The following is a 12,828-nucleotide window of genomic DNA, read 5'->3' as shown; positions in this document are numbered from 1 at the left end:
ATGCCTAGAAGCACCAGGCCTATTTATTTATATCGGCTTCTGAATTATGTCACTAAACAATCATATTTAGCTCTCTGGTATACAAAAATATGGCACATTCACCACATTGTAACCTTTGACATAATATAAGTTATAGCTGATAATAAATTCATGAATCCGAGACTAAGACTATAGTATATAAAATTCTTTAGGATACTTTCGGATAGCAAGATTTATTTCGACCTATGTAAAGAGACTCGACAGAAAACATCGATTGAAATTTGATTGTATACCTTATCACGTTTACCTGAGATAAATGAGCCACTCATCTGATCTTTGAGAGCTGCTAGAGTGGCTGACTAGACATTATTTAAAATGTAATATAATCTAAAGTATTGAATTTGACTGTCTTTGTCTATATTGTGATGTCGGCCCGGCTGGATGTCCATGTATATCTCATATTCCTTATTTCGGTCTACATGTCAGATCAAATGAATTTTGTAAAATAATTATTTTAATCCTCGTGAGTTATATCCTTGTTAATATGGCCTTTCGACAAAGTAGTTACCGACTTTATGGAGAGTCAAAGTGAGAATTCCCTTAGTACCTACATTCTATTGGGTCATTTTTGTCTGTATTGTTTGGAAGCTTTTTAGATACAGAAATGTTTATACAATTAGGTGCTTTAGCTATTTAACGGCTGTATATACCGTCCTATTTAGCTTGGCTAGTTGTGACGAACAGTGTGAGTCGGAGTTGTTAGTTTTTACTTAAAATGTATTAATTTAGCTAGATTGAAATGTCTCGAGTCCTGGTGTCATGTAAGGTCTGGTAGTGACTGGTATGGGACTGGAACCAACAACGGCAGATAACCCTAACATTCGCTGCCCTTTTGTCGAACTGTTTCTATGTATATGCAATACATATTTCCACTTAAACTGATTTAAGGGGAGGGATTAGGTTGTGATATACATTTCAGTAACATCGAACCGAGTCGGTTATTATTGTTTGTTCTACAGTCACAACACTACAGTTTTCAAATGTCTTCTGACCGCCGTATAAAGGTTTCTCGCAGTTAAACAGTGTTGTTATATTTCCTGGTCCTTTGAGATCGCGGTGTCCTTTAAACCTTTATATACAAAAACGTTCCGCCTAAGTTTAATAAGCGTCCATGCTGTTGCATATTTCATTATCTCTCATAAATAGACTTAACTAAACCGAGTCTGTTATTGGTCTGTAGCATACTTTCAAAAGATTTTCCTATAGGTTGTATTAATTATTGTATTTCTTTTATAAGTGCTGTATGTCGGCCGTTTTTTCTACTTCCACATTATTTTCTGACCCCATTTAACAATTACTTCACACCTTTCTTCTACCCAGTTATCGACAAGAGGTCAAATTCTCATACAGTGTATAGAAAATCTAGTCAGATGTTATGAAATTCAAACAAATCGATGCTGATTCAACAGCTAATCAAAATTTGTCTTATTAACTAATTGGGTCGGCAAAAATGTTTGGTGCTTTCGTGTCTGAAACGGATTAAAGTGAACATTTTACAAACAAGAGGGCCAAGATGGCCCTAGATAGCTCACCTGTGAAACACACCATAACAATTTAAACATGTTTGACCTAGGGATTTCATGGAAACAAATATTCTTGGCAATTTTCATAAAAATTGGACCAAAAATGTGTTCTCTTGAGTTTAAACATTCAAGTATTTTATTTGATATGACCTAGTTTTTGATGCCAGATGACCTATACTCAAAATTGACTTTCACCAAGGCAATCATTCTGACCAAATTTCATGAAGGTCAACTGGAAAATACAGCTTCTATCGCATACACAAAGTTTTTCCTTGATTTGACCTAGTCACCTAGTTTTTGACCCTATATGACCCATAACTGAACTTGACCTAGGTTTAATCAAGGCAATCATTCTGACCAAATTTCATAACGATCAATTGAAAAATACAGCCTCTATCGCACACACAAGGTTTTTCTTTGATTTGACCAAGTGACCTACTTCTTGACCCCAGATGACCTATATTCAAACTCGATCTAGATTTTATCAAGGCAATCATTCTGACCAGTTTCATGAAAATAAATTGAAAAACACAGCCTCTATCGCATACACAATGCTTTTCTTTGATTGGACCTAGTGACCTAGTTTTTGATCCCATATGACCCATTTTCAAACTCGGCCTAGATTTCTTCAACGTAATCATTCTGACCAGTTTTCATGAAGTTCAACTGAAAAATACAGCCTCTATCGCATACACAAGGTTTTTCCTTGATTTGACCTAGTGACCTACTTTTTGACCCAAGATGACCCATTTTCAAAATCGGCCTAGATTTCATCAAGATTATCATTCTGACAAAAATTCATGAAGATCAATTGAAAAATACAGCCTCTATCGCATACACAAGGTTTTTCCTTGATTTGACCTAGTGACCTAGTTTTTGACCCCAGATGACCCATTTTCGAACTTGGCCTAGATTTCTTCAAGTACTCATTCTGACTAAAGTTCATGAAGATCAGTTGGAAAATACAGCCTCTATCGCATACACAAGCTAAATGTTGACGGATGACAGACGACGGACGCCGGACATCGAGCGATCAGAAAAACTCATCTGAGTATTGCTCAGGTGAGCTAAAAAGTGATCACAGTAAATTCTACGCTAAAATTCATGGTAAATAGCCACTAGCAAGACTTTGATGAATGTCATCATTCTTTAATTTGCTTTCAAAATGTAAACATGGTTTGTCATACGCAGGTACAAAATATATTAAAATCCTGGCAAATAAATTAACTGTGAGTCTGTGTTTGATTTGAGGAAGTGAACACTTAAGTGTATAGCTTCAGCGTGCCTAGTGAATGTGTCTGGGCCACTTATTTAGAAAAAGGCACTATCATGTGCCAACGATGATGATGATGCTATCCCTCTGGCTGTGTTGAGAATGACAAGAGGCTTGCTTTGAAGAGCCTGTAACATTTTCGTTTTTGTCGTGTTGAGCGACCTGTGAAGTTTCCACTTTTTCTACTTGAATGTAGCATTGAGGTCGTAATGGAAATTGTCTAAGATTTTTCTACATGCGACAGCAACATCACAGACTGGGATCGACCAGCTCAGGAGATCACTAGGTTTAAGCAGGATGATGACATTGATGTAAATATTGTGCCGCTTATTTCAGGAATGATGTAACTGACTATTTTACTAAACTCCAACACTTGGCAACGAACCAGCATATACATATTTCTGTGTGCTAAAACCTAAATTGTAGGGAACAGAATTAGGTCTAGAGTGAAACAAACAAAAATCAGTAATTTTTTCAGTGATAATCCGGGTAGTTTAAAAAAAAAAAAAAAAAAAAAAAACAGACAGTCATATATAGAAAATCTGAATATAAAATGTTTTATTTTCATTTATTGCCTCATTAAAATCTGATATTTTAACACTGATATACATTAATAAAATTTTGCAATGCTTTTCGGTTTGTGTTTCCAATTTGACTTCTTCTCCGCGATATATGGCATATTTGTGTCGATTCGCTGTGAAATCCAACTAATTCTCTAAAAGTTCCCATGTGTTTGTATTTTTAATGATGGCTTTGTTTTGAAGGATAACAATTTACAGATGAATTATTCCCAAAACAAATTACTGATCTGTATGCTTTCCATGAAGCTTTATCTGCCGAAATAGAACACAGCAAACATTGACTATAATTGGGATTCTACTCCGTCACGCAATGCATGCCCAAGTCTATTCGTAACATTCGTGATACGCGTTTCAAAAAAGATAACTAATCAAAACATTGATGTAGACTAACTGATTTTTGACGAGTTTCACGAGAAAGCGACATCTATGTATGATTGTTTATTCATAATTACTTATGGTGTCAATTATCAGGCATAGAACGGTTCAGATAGCCGTACCGACGGAATCAAAACCAGAAGTCTGGACTGTATGTCTTTTCTGGTATTGTCTTCAGGAATAATGAAAGGTGCAGATATTGAACACTGTTTGGTGCAAACAACCGACTATTAAACCATTGAGACTAACAGCTGAAGTTTGATAATTTGATTTGGAAGCTAAATCGTTATGTATTTGTGAGTGTATTTTTGGGGGAGGGGGACGGGTACAAGAAAACATCAGGCGGGCTATGGAAATATTTCAGTAATAAATACCTGAAAGCAAACTAAAATCTGACACATCACATCTGGCCATATTTGACCCCAGGGAGATAATTTGGTAAAGGACTAAATATAATGCTACATATTAAATATCAAAGCCCTCGGTGGTTTTAAATAAGAAGATTTTCAAAGTTTTCCATGTACACATGATTGCATTTTATATAAATGTAAACTAAAATAATAATGCTAATATTTGTGAGCAGTGTGAATGAGTTACAGTATAATCTCTTGCTGTAAGTAAGTTGGTTTGTTTGGGGTTTAACGCCGTTTTTCAAAGTAAAGAAACAAAGAAATATACATTAAATTTTGTATGTAAGCATATATATCAATAACACACTTTGGTTTCAGTAGGGGCCGTCGCTGACTTCAAATCACTTGCTCCTCATCGATTTGGGTTCGAGCCCCACTCGGGGCGTTGAATTCTTGTGAGGAAGCCATCCAGCTGGCTTACGGAGGGTCGGTGGTTCTACCCAGGTGCCCGCTCGTGATGAAATAATGCACGGAGGGGCACCTGGGGTCTTCCTCCACCATCAAAGCTGGAAAGTTGCCATATGACCTATAATTGTGTCGGTGCGGCGTTAAACCCAACAAAAACAAAATTCGTTTCAGTACAATTATATGCTTCAAGAAAAAACAATGCAAGGTACATTTTTATATAAACGATAATATACTTCGGTACAGTAGTATCACGAAGCAAGAAGACACACTATGCACTGTACGCTTTATGTTTGCCTTCTGTCACATACCAGTACAATTTCACAAAACTTTCAGTTGAATTGGTAAACGTTATTTATCACTTTTATAAATGCATAAATATTCAGCTTACATAAAAGCAAATGCCATGGGCCAAAAGTTTTAATACTAGTATAAGAGGGTTGGTCTTTCGAAAATTTCAGATAAGTTTAACAAGATGAGCATAAGCTTCTTTGTATTTTTTAACATTTAGATAAATGATAATAACAATAATAAACTCTACTGAAATTGGAAAATACATAGGAAATATAAAAAAAGAAAAGAAACGATAAGGAAAGTAAAATATTACACCATTGAGACTAAAGGAAACAGGTTGCTTCTTCACAACACCCGACTGGCGTATGAATACATCTATTATTTAAATATATATTCCGACTTTAAAGCCAGAAAAATTGAGACAGATTTACAAAAAAATATTTTAGTGTCTTCTTTGATTCCAAAGTAATTTCTTAGCACATGAGGATAATATGCTTGGTAAACAAGGTACACCTTCTTACCATGTACTAGTAAATTAATTGGACATCAGAAAAAGTGATGCTCGGCTTTGGAGATAGATGCTTTATTTCAAATATTAAGGTAAATCTTCATTAAATGTTTCCGTTTCGTGCGTGATGTATCTGAAAATATCTATCGCCATTTAGCAAAAGGGTGTATTTTACGCACTTCAAAGATTTTATTTGAAGGATGAAAAAAAAAAAAGAAAATGGTATAATCGATTAAGAATAAATTTTGAATAGTCTAACAATTGCAGCACATTTATTTGTCCCATTATTCCTTAGCATACATATGCATTCACTTCGGAAAGATAACATTCAGTAAAAAGGCTATTCAGCTGGATTTCATCTGAATAGCTCTGCAAATTCAATCCCCACAAAGCTTGTTATATACTGAAGCATTTCAGCTGTCTTCTCAAAGGTCGGAGTATCATCTACGCATGCAGAATAAAATTTCGTTACGCAATAATTTCTGTACGTATGGGCGAAACGTGGCTGGAAATGCCCTAAAAATGATAGGCATAAGAAATATAAAACACTTCATCGACAGACTGCCATTAATTGATTGTACGTGCCTGAACATTACCATAAGTGAAGCATAGACAAACTGTATCTTTAAATACTTTCTATAACATAAATATACCATCTTTTGAAAGTCTGCAGGCATATTATTTCAACAGGATATGACTAACTGAAATGGCCTGACCATTATCTGTAGTATAATTCTCCCGTAATAATACCGTTTGGACGTTTCCGTATGAATCAAGCATACAATCAAAAGAAACCCGTCTCCTTCCGTCAAACAAAACATGCAACTTACCTGTATGTGCCAAGTAGTAACGTAGACGTAGACAGTATTTAGAAGCAGTCACCATAAAATCAAAATATCTTTGAAATGTTTCCCTACTAATAAACTTTGATAATGTGGCAGTTGACCTCAATACAATCGACACTGTTTATTTTCCAATAAAGGTAAATCAAATATTTGCTTTACAATAGATCTATGACGGATTACCTTTGAACACCCCTGGACTTATTGGACTCAACTGCCACATTATCAAAGTTTATTAGTATGGTATAATATGCTAGATGAAAAATAAACAGCAGTGAGAAAATCATTTCTTTTTATGCCCCCAGCATCTACTGATGCGGGAGACATATAGTGATTGTCCTGTCCGTCCGTTCGAGGTTACCCAAATGGGACCGTTTCGTCTAGCATCAATACCCCTTACTAGAATGACTTGATACTAAAGCAGATGTAACCTGGGACCATTCCTCATCTTCAAACATCACCTGACCTCAGTTTGACCTTGACCTCATTTTGGACTTAGTTGCAAAATATGTCGACAAAGGTGCCACTGGGGGCATCAAGCGTTTATTGAACGCAGCTCCTTGTTTAATTTAACGTTCGTCTATCCTTAATAGAAACAAATTATGATCAGTACCAAATTACCCGGAATTTTACGAAATTGAGCGGGCAAGCAATGCATTTTGTCGAGCCCGCTTGCGGTGAGCTCGACTTAGTCGCCAATTTTGGCGGTTCGGTGTATTTGCGTGCGTACGTCCGATTTTGTCCGGACCATAACTTTGACAATGCACAGACCAATGTTATTTATATTTGGCATGAATGTTTACCTCAATGAGAAGGCGTGTTTGCGCAAACCCCATGTTCCTATCTCAAAAGTCAAGGTCACAGTTGGAGGTCAAAGGTTAAATTGAAGTTTGTCCGGAGCATTTCTTCTTCATGCATGGTGGAATTTTGATGTAACTTGGCAAGAATGTTCACCATTATGAGACGGAGTGTCACGCGCAAGAACCAGGTCCCTAGGTCTAAGGTCAAGGTCACACTTGACAGCTGGCGGGCTCGACATTCTGCCCGTGGGCATACTTGTTTTATTAAAACATGAATCGAAAGGTGGAGGATGTATATTTTTCCTGAGAAAACGCCAAGAAAACGTAAGATTAACATAACTTTTTGTTCGAGGAACCAGAGTGATATAATGTTACGGGTACAATACTGTGCAGAAGTGATACATCGTCATTTTCGGTTCCATGTAGATTTAGTTGAAGAGAGTACGGAATTATATTATTATTGACGATAATGTTTTACATTTTATACTACTTTATGCACAATCGCGTAAGTATTGTACATACAGATAGATTTAATAAGTTCATTTCTTTTTTGGAGGAAAATATTAACACTTTGATTGTGTTTACCTATATTTTTATGTTACGTTCAATACTGACAAGCACCTAAATTCACTGAGATAATATGGCACCCCATTAGTTATCCATAGAATAACATACGCTCCATGTAGTTATAGAGACCGTGCAGCGAGGTACTGTATAAGCTATAAGTCCCTTTGGTCCTTTGGAAGCCGTCCTATAAGTATGCATTAGGTTATGAATAAATTATTGTTTAAATATTTTAAGCAAAAATGCAGTGTAGAAGTTAATTTTAAGAAATAATTATATTATTTCGTTATTGATCAGGAAACGCCACGAGTGTTTATATATATCATCAGATTTCTTCTTTACTGCACTTTTATCTCGTAGGGGCGAAATTATAAATAAAAATATAAAAATGGTATCGTATTTCACAATTCCTAGCCTGCTTGGCACCACAAGGTTATAAACGAACACAATTGGGTGCCACATTCCGACAACTTGCTATGTATTATAAAAAAACAAGGCAGTCTGAAAGACAGCTATATCACCCGCCGCTGTTATTGATAGTGGCTCAAACCTTTGAACTTGAGGTGTGACCTTGACCTTAAGCCAACATGGCAGACTCATGGGTTCTGCACATCGCGTTGATAAGGTGATCATTTGCCCCACGTTTCATGATTATTCTTCAAGGGGTTTAGGAGATACAGAGCGGACACGAAATGGAAGGCTCAAACCTTTGAACTTGAGTTGTGACCTTGACCTTGAGCCGACATGACTGACTCATGTGTTCTGCATATGTCTTGATGAGGTGATTATTTGACCCAAGTTTCATGACTATCCTTCGCGAGATTTAGGAGATACAGAGCGGACACGAAATGGAAGACTCAAACCTTTGACCTTGACCTTAAGTCGACATGGCTGACTCATAGGTTCTGCACATTATCTTGATGAGTTGATCATTTGACCCCAGTTTCATGATTATCCTTCACGGGGTTTAGGTGATACAGAGCGGACACGAAATGGAAGGCTCAAACCTTTGATCCTGAGTTGTGACCTTAACCTTAAGCTTACATGGCTGACTCATGGTTTCTGCACATCGTCTTGATGAGGTGATCATTTGATCCAAGTTTCATGAAAATCCTTTAAGGGGTTTAGGAGAAACAGAGCGGACACAAAATGTTACGGAAGGACGGAAGACGAAAGGACGGACGGAGACCATTCCTATAACCCACACCACTCGTGGCGGGGGATTAAAAATAAAAAGTAGAAGACATTTAACTGTATTTCTCTGCTGTACATACATGTACATACACTACCCAAGAATACAGCTGACCTAAAATCTGTACGAAAGGGTTACAAACATATTCAAATTGGTAAACAAATGCTTTCTACACTCTTAGGCATCAGAAACGACGCTATTGCTTCGTAATCACTCGCATTACAAAGTGAAAAATGTTGTATTAGTTTAGTAAATGTTTGTAAAGTTCCGTGAAATAATTTAGACAAAACTTGCTGTAACGCGTTACTACTCGAAATCTTAAAACCTATTTCTCTTTAAACAACACTCTTAATTTAGATGATTTGTCCGTTTTTCTTGCAAATTTTGTAATGATAATACACTTTGAGAAAAACATAGGGAATATAAAATTACTTTTACTAAAGAAAAGGCATACTAACAGTAAAACAGTGTTTATATTTTCTATATGTAAAAAATGTAGATATGATAAATGCATTAAAAAAGGATGTGACGGTTTCTAAAGGATCTTGACTTTTGCGTGTTTATTGTCATGTCGGTCCAGTGTAATTTCAATGTATCTGTCGTATAGTTCACATAATTTAAACTATATTATTCAGTATGTGTGTCTGTGCACCTGGTTTATTTGGATTTCTTTCGGTAAAGATAATTACGGTCATTAATTTAGTAAAACTATGCATAAACCAGACCAGAGTTATGGTCCTTGGCTTAGTAAAATTACACATAAAAGTGCATGAAAGTTTGTATTGCATATATCTTAAAATATTACATCTAGAGCCATGAAACCATGAACTGCGACAGGGAATGGGGACACAAGTGTCCTCAGACATACATCTGGCTAAGTACACAAAAACAACAATAAATTTAACATGTCGAGTTTAAAACATCAGGATATGATTTTAATCCAGGAAGTAAAAATCGTTACATTCCATATCTGTTTAAATTTATATTCTAAATATTTTAATATTAGACGCAATCCTCAAACTAACACATAACTATAAGAATAATTAAGATGTATGTCTGCACATGTATGCAAAGATTTTCTGTATATTCAGATGTAAGTTATCTGACATACAAAATGCAATGTATTTCATGAAATATTTAACTGCACGTGAAATAATTGAAAGAAGTGACTTCTAAACAAACTACGTACATGTACAGTAAGGCCAAATTTCATCAATTTTTACCGAACCGTTTCAGAGAAGAAGGTGAGGACACACGGACGGTAAGTGATCACAATAGGTCATCCTCTGAGATACAAAGTGGAAAAGCGCTGGTTCTGTTTGGCTGAGACTGTTCACGGACGATAACAAAAATGCATGCCAGTACACATACAATGCTCTCCCAATTTCATTTGTTGTTGAAATAACCTGCTGATATAATTCACAATAACTGTCGAAGAATTTAAGTGTTTATTTGTAATACCGTCGTTATATTAGGACACACACTGTAATAAAATGTCTACACCAAAACCAATGTATGGTCACTTTATAGACATTACCTTACATAAAATCCCTTATATTGCGTCGTTCTTTTTTCATGTAAAGATATTTGTCTAACAAGCGCTCGTAGAACACGAAATGCCCAACTTGATGCATTGTGCACTGGACGATTTACGTACTGACCTCAAATCAATAATTATGGGTCATTTACTAATGACCTCTGTATCAAATGTGAACTTAGACCAAAGCATTGTCTAGATAGATATTTGGCAAAAAAGTTCTATTTTGGGTCAATGTGACCTTGACCTTTGACCTACTGATGTCAAACTCAGTAGGGGTCATCTGCTGGTCATGATCAACCTCCCTTTTACATTTCATCCTAGGCCCAAACGTTCTCAAGTTATCTTCCGGAAATTGTTTTACTGTTCCGGGTCACTGTGACCTTGATTTTTGACCTTCTGATATCAAAATCTATAAGGCACTCTGCTGTTCATGATCAACCCCCTATTAATTAAGTTTCGTGCGTTCTCAAGTTATCGTCCGGAAACGGTTTAAATGTTTCCGGTCACTGTGACCTTGACCTTGCTTTGATCTCAAAATCAATAGGGGTCATCTGCTGGTCATGACTGCCCCCTATCAAGGTTCGTGATCCTTGGCTAAAGCGTTCTCAACTTACCACCCGGTAAAAATCAAAATCAGTACGAGCCATTTGCTGGTCTATTCTATTAAGTTTCGTGATCCTAGGCCTAAGCGTTCAAATTATCGTCCGGAAATGGTTTACCTGTTCCGGGTCACAGTGACCTTGTCCTCTGACCTACAGATCTCAAAATCAATAGGGGTCATCTACTGGTCATAATTAATCTCCCTATTATATTTCTTGATCCTAGGCCCAAACATCCTGTTATCATCGGTCACTTTGACTTTGATCTTTGACCTACTGATCTCAAAATACACAGGGGACATCTGCAGTTCATGATCAACCTCCCTATTACGTCTCGTGATCCTAGGCCCAGGCGTTCATAAGTTATCGCCGGAAACGGTTTAACTGTTCCGGGTCACTGTAACCTTGTCCTTTGACCTGCTGATGTAAAAAACTCATTTGCAGGTAATGACCTACCTACCTATTAAGTTTCGTGATCCTAGGCTTAAGCGTTCTCAACATATCGCTGGGAAAATCTTTAATTGTTCCGAATCACTGTAACCTTGACCTTTGATCTACTGATCTCAAAAAAATCTATATGGGTCATTTGCTGGTCATGACCACCCTTCCTATTTACTTTCATGATCCTAGGCCCAAGCGTTCTTGAGTTATCATCCGGAAACCGATTGGTCGACGGACCGACTGACAGCCAGACCGCAAACAATGTATCCCTTTCTTCTTCGAAGAGAAACATAATAATACAGTCTAATATACCAGGCTTTACGCTCCCTAGATGGTATTATATTTTGTTTGTTTTGGGTTTAACGCCGTTTTTCAACAGTATTTCACTTGTGTAACGGCGGGCAGTTAACCCATGGTGTGTTGCTGGATTTTGTACCAGTACAAACCTGTTCTCCGCAAGCAACTGCCAACGTCCCCACCCTAGGATTGAACACACGACCCCACGATTCGTAGATCTGCGTTCTCCCTATTGAGCTAAGCGGACGGGCAAGATGGTATAATGCATGTGAATATAATGAGTAGGTCAAGTAAGATGCTAGGTTCTCTAAATGAATGTTCTTGCTGATAGGAAAAGTGTATCAGCAGTCAAAAACATGTATAAGAATACTTATATAACGTTATAATTGTCAGTTTTGTCTAGACAGTTATTTTTCTCAACATGTTATATTATACCGGGTTTATACAGACCCGTTTCATGATTCAAGGATATAGTATTAACGAACGAGATTGCTCATTTTAAATATAAATTTTATATAAATATGCATAAAAAATGTATGTGTTTGCGTATGTGTGCGTGTGTGTATTCGGGTTTAACGTGTTTTTCAACATTTTTCCCAGTCGTAAAAACAATTTTGCCTACTTTGAGCAGTGAGAGCAATGTCCAACCTAATAGTACTACGGAATCCTGTTAATGTCATGTGAAATGTCGCCCTTCGCCCCTCAAAGGCAACGCACGACATTGCGATACGACATCGCGACAATACAATACGACGCGCGACAATGCGATATAACACATGACAATGCGATACGACGCGCGACAATGCGATATGACATTAGTCAAAATGTCGAGATGTCACTTCGCAATGTCGTGCGTCAAATTGGCAATTTTGGAACGATATGTCGCGTTGCCCGTCGTATCGCACTGTCGCGCGTCGTATCGCACTGTCGTGCGTCGTGTCCTGCATTTAATCGACGCGCGACAATGCGTACGACACACGACATTCTCAAACGACATTGTCGCGATGTCGTATCGCATTGTCGTGTGTCGCCTATTCGTCTATAGCACGACGCGCGACATTGCGATACGACATTGAGACAATGAGATATGACAAACAACATTCTCAAACGACACTGTCGCGATGTCGTATCGCATTGTCGTGGGT

The sequence above is a fragment of the Mercenaria mercenaria genome, chromosome 2, assembly GCF_021730395.1.
Source record: "Mercenaria mercenaria strain notata chromosome 2, MADL_Memer_1, whole genome shotgun sequence".
Classification (NCBI taxonomy): Eukaryota; Metazoa; Mollusca; class Bivalvia; order Venerida; family Veneridae; genus Mercenaria; species Mercenaria mercenaria.
Note: the sequence above shows the minus strand (reverse complement) of the source record.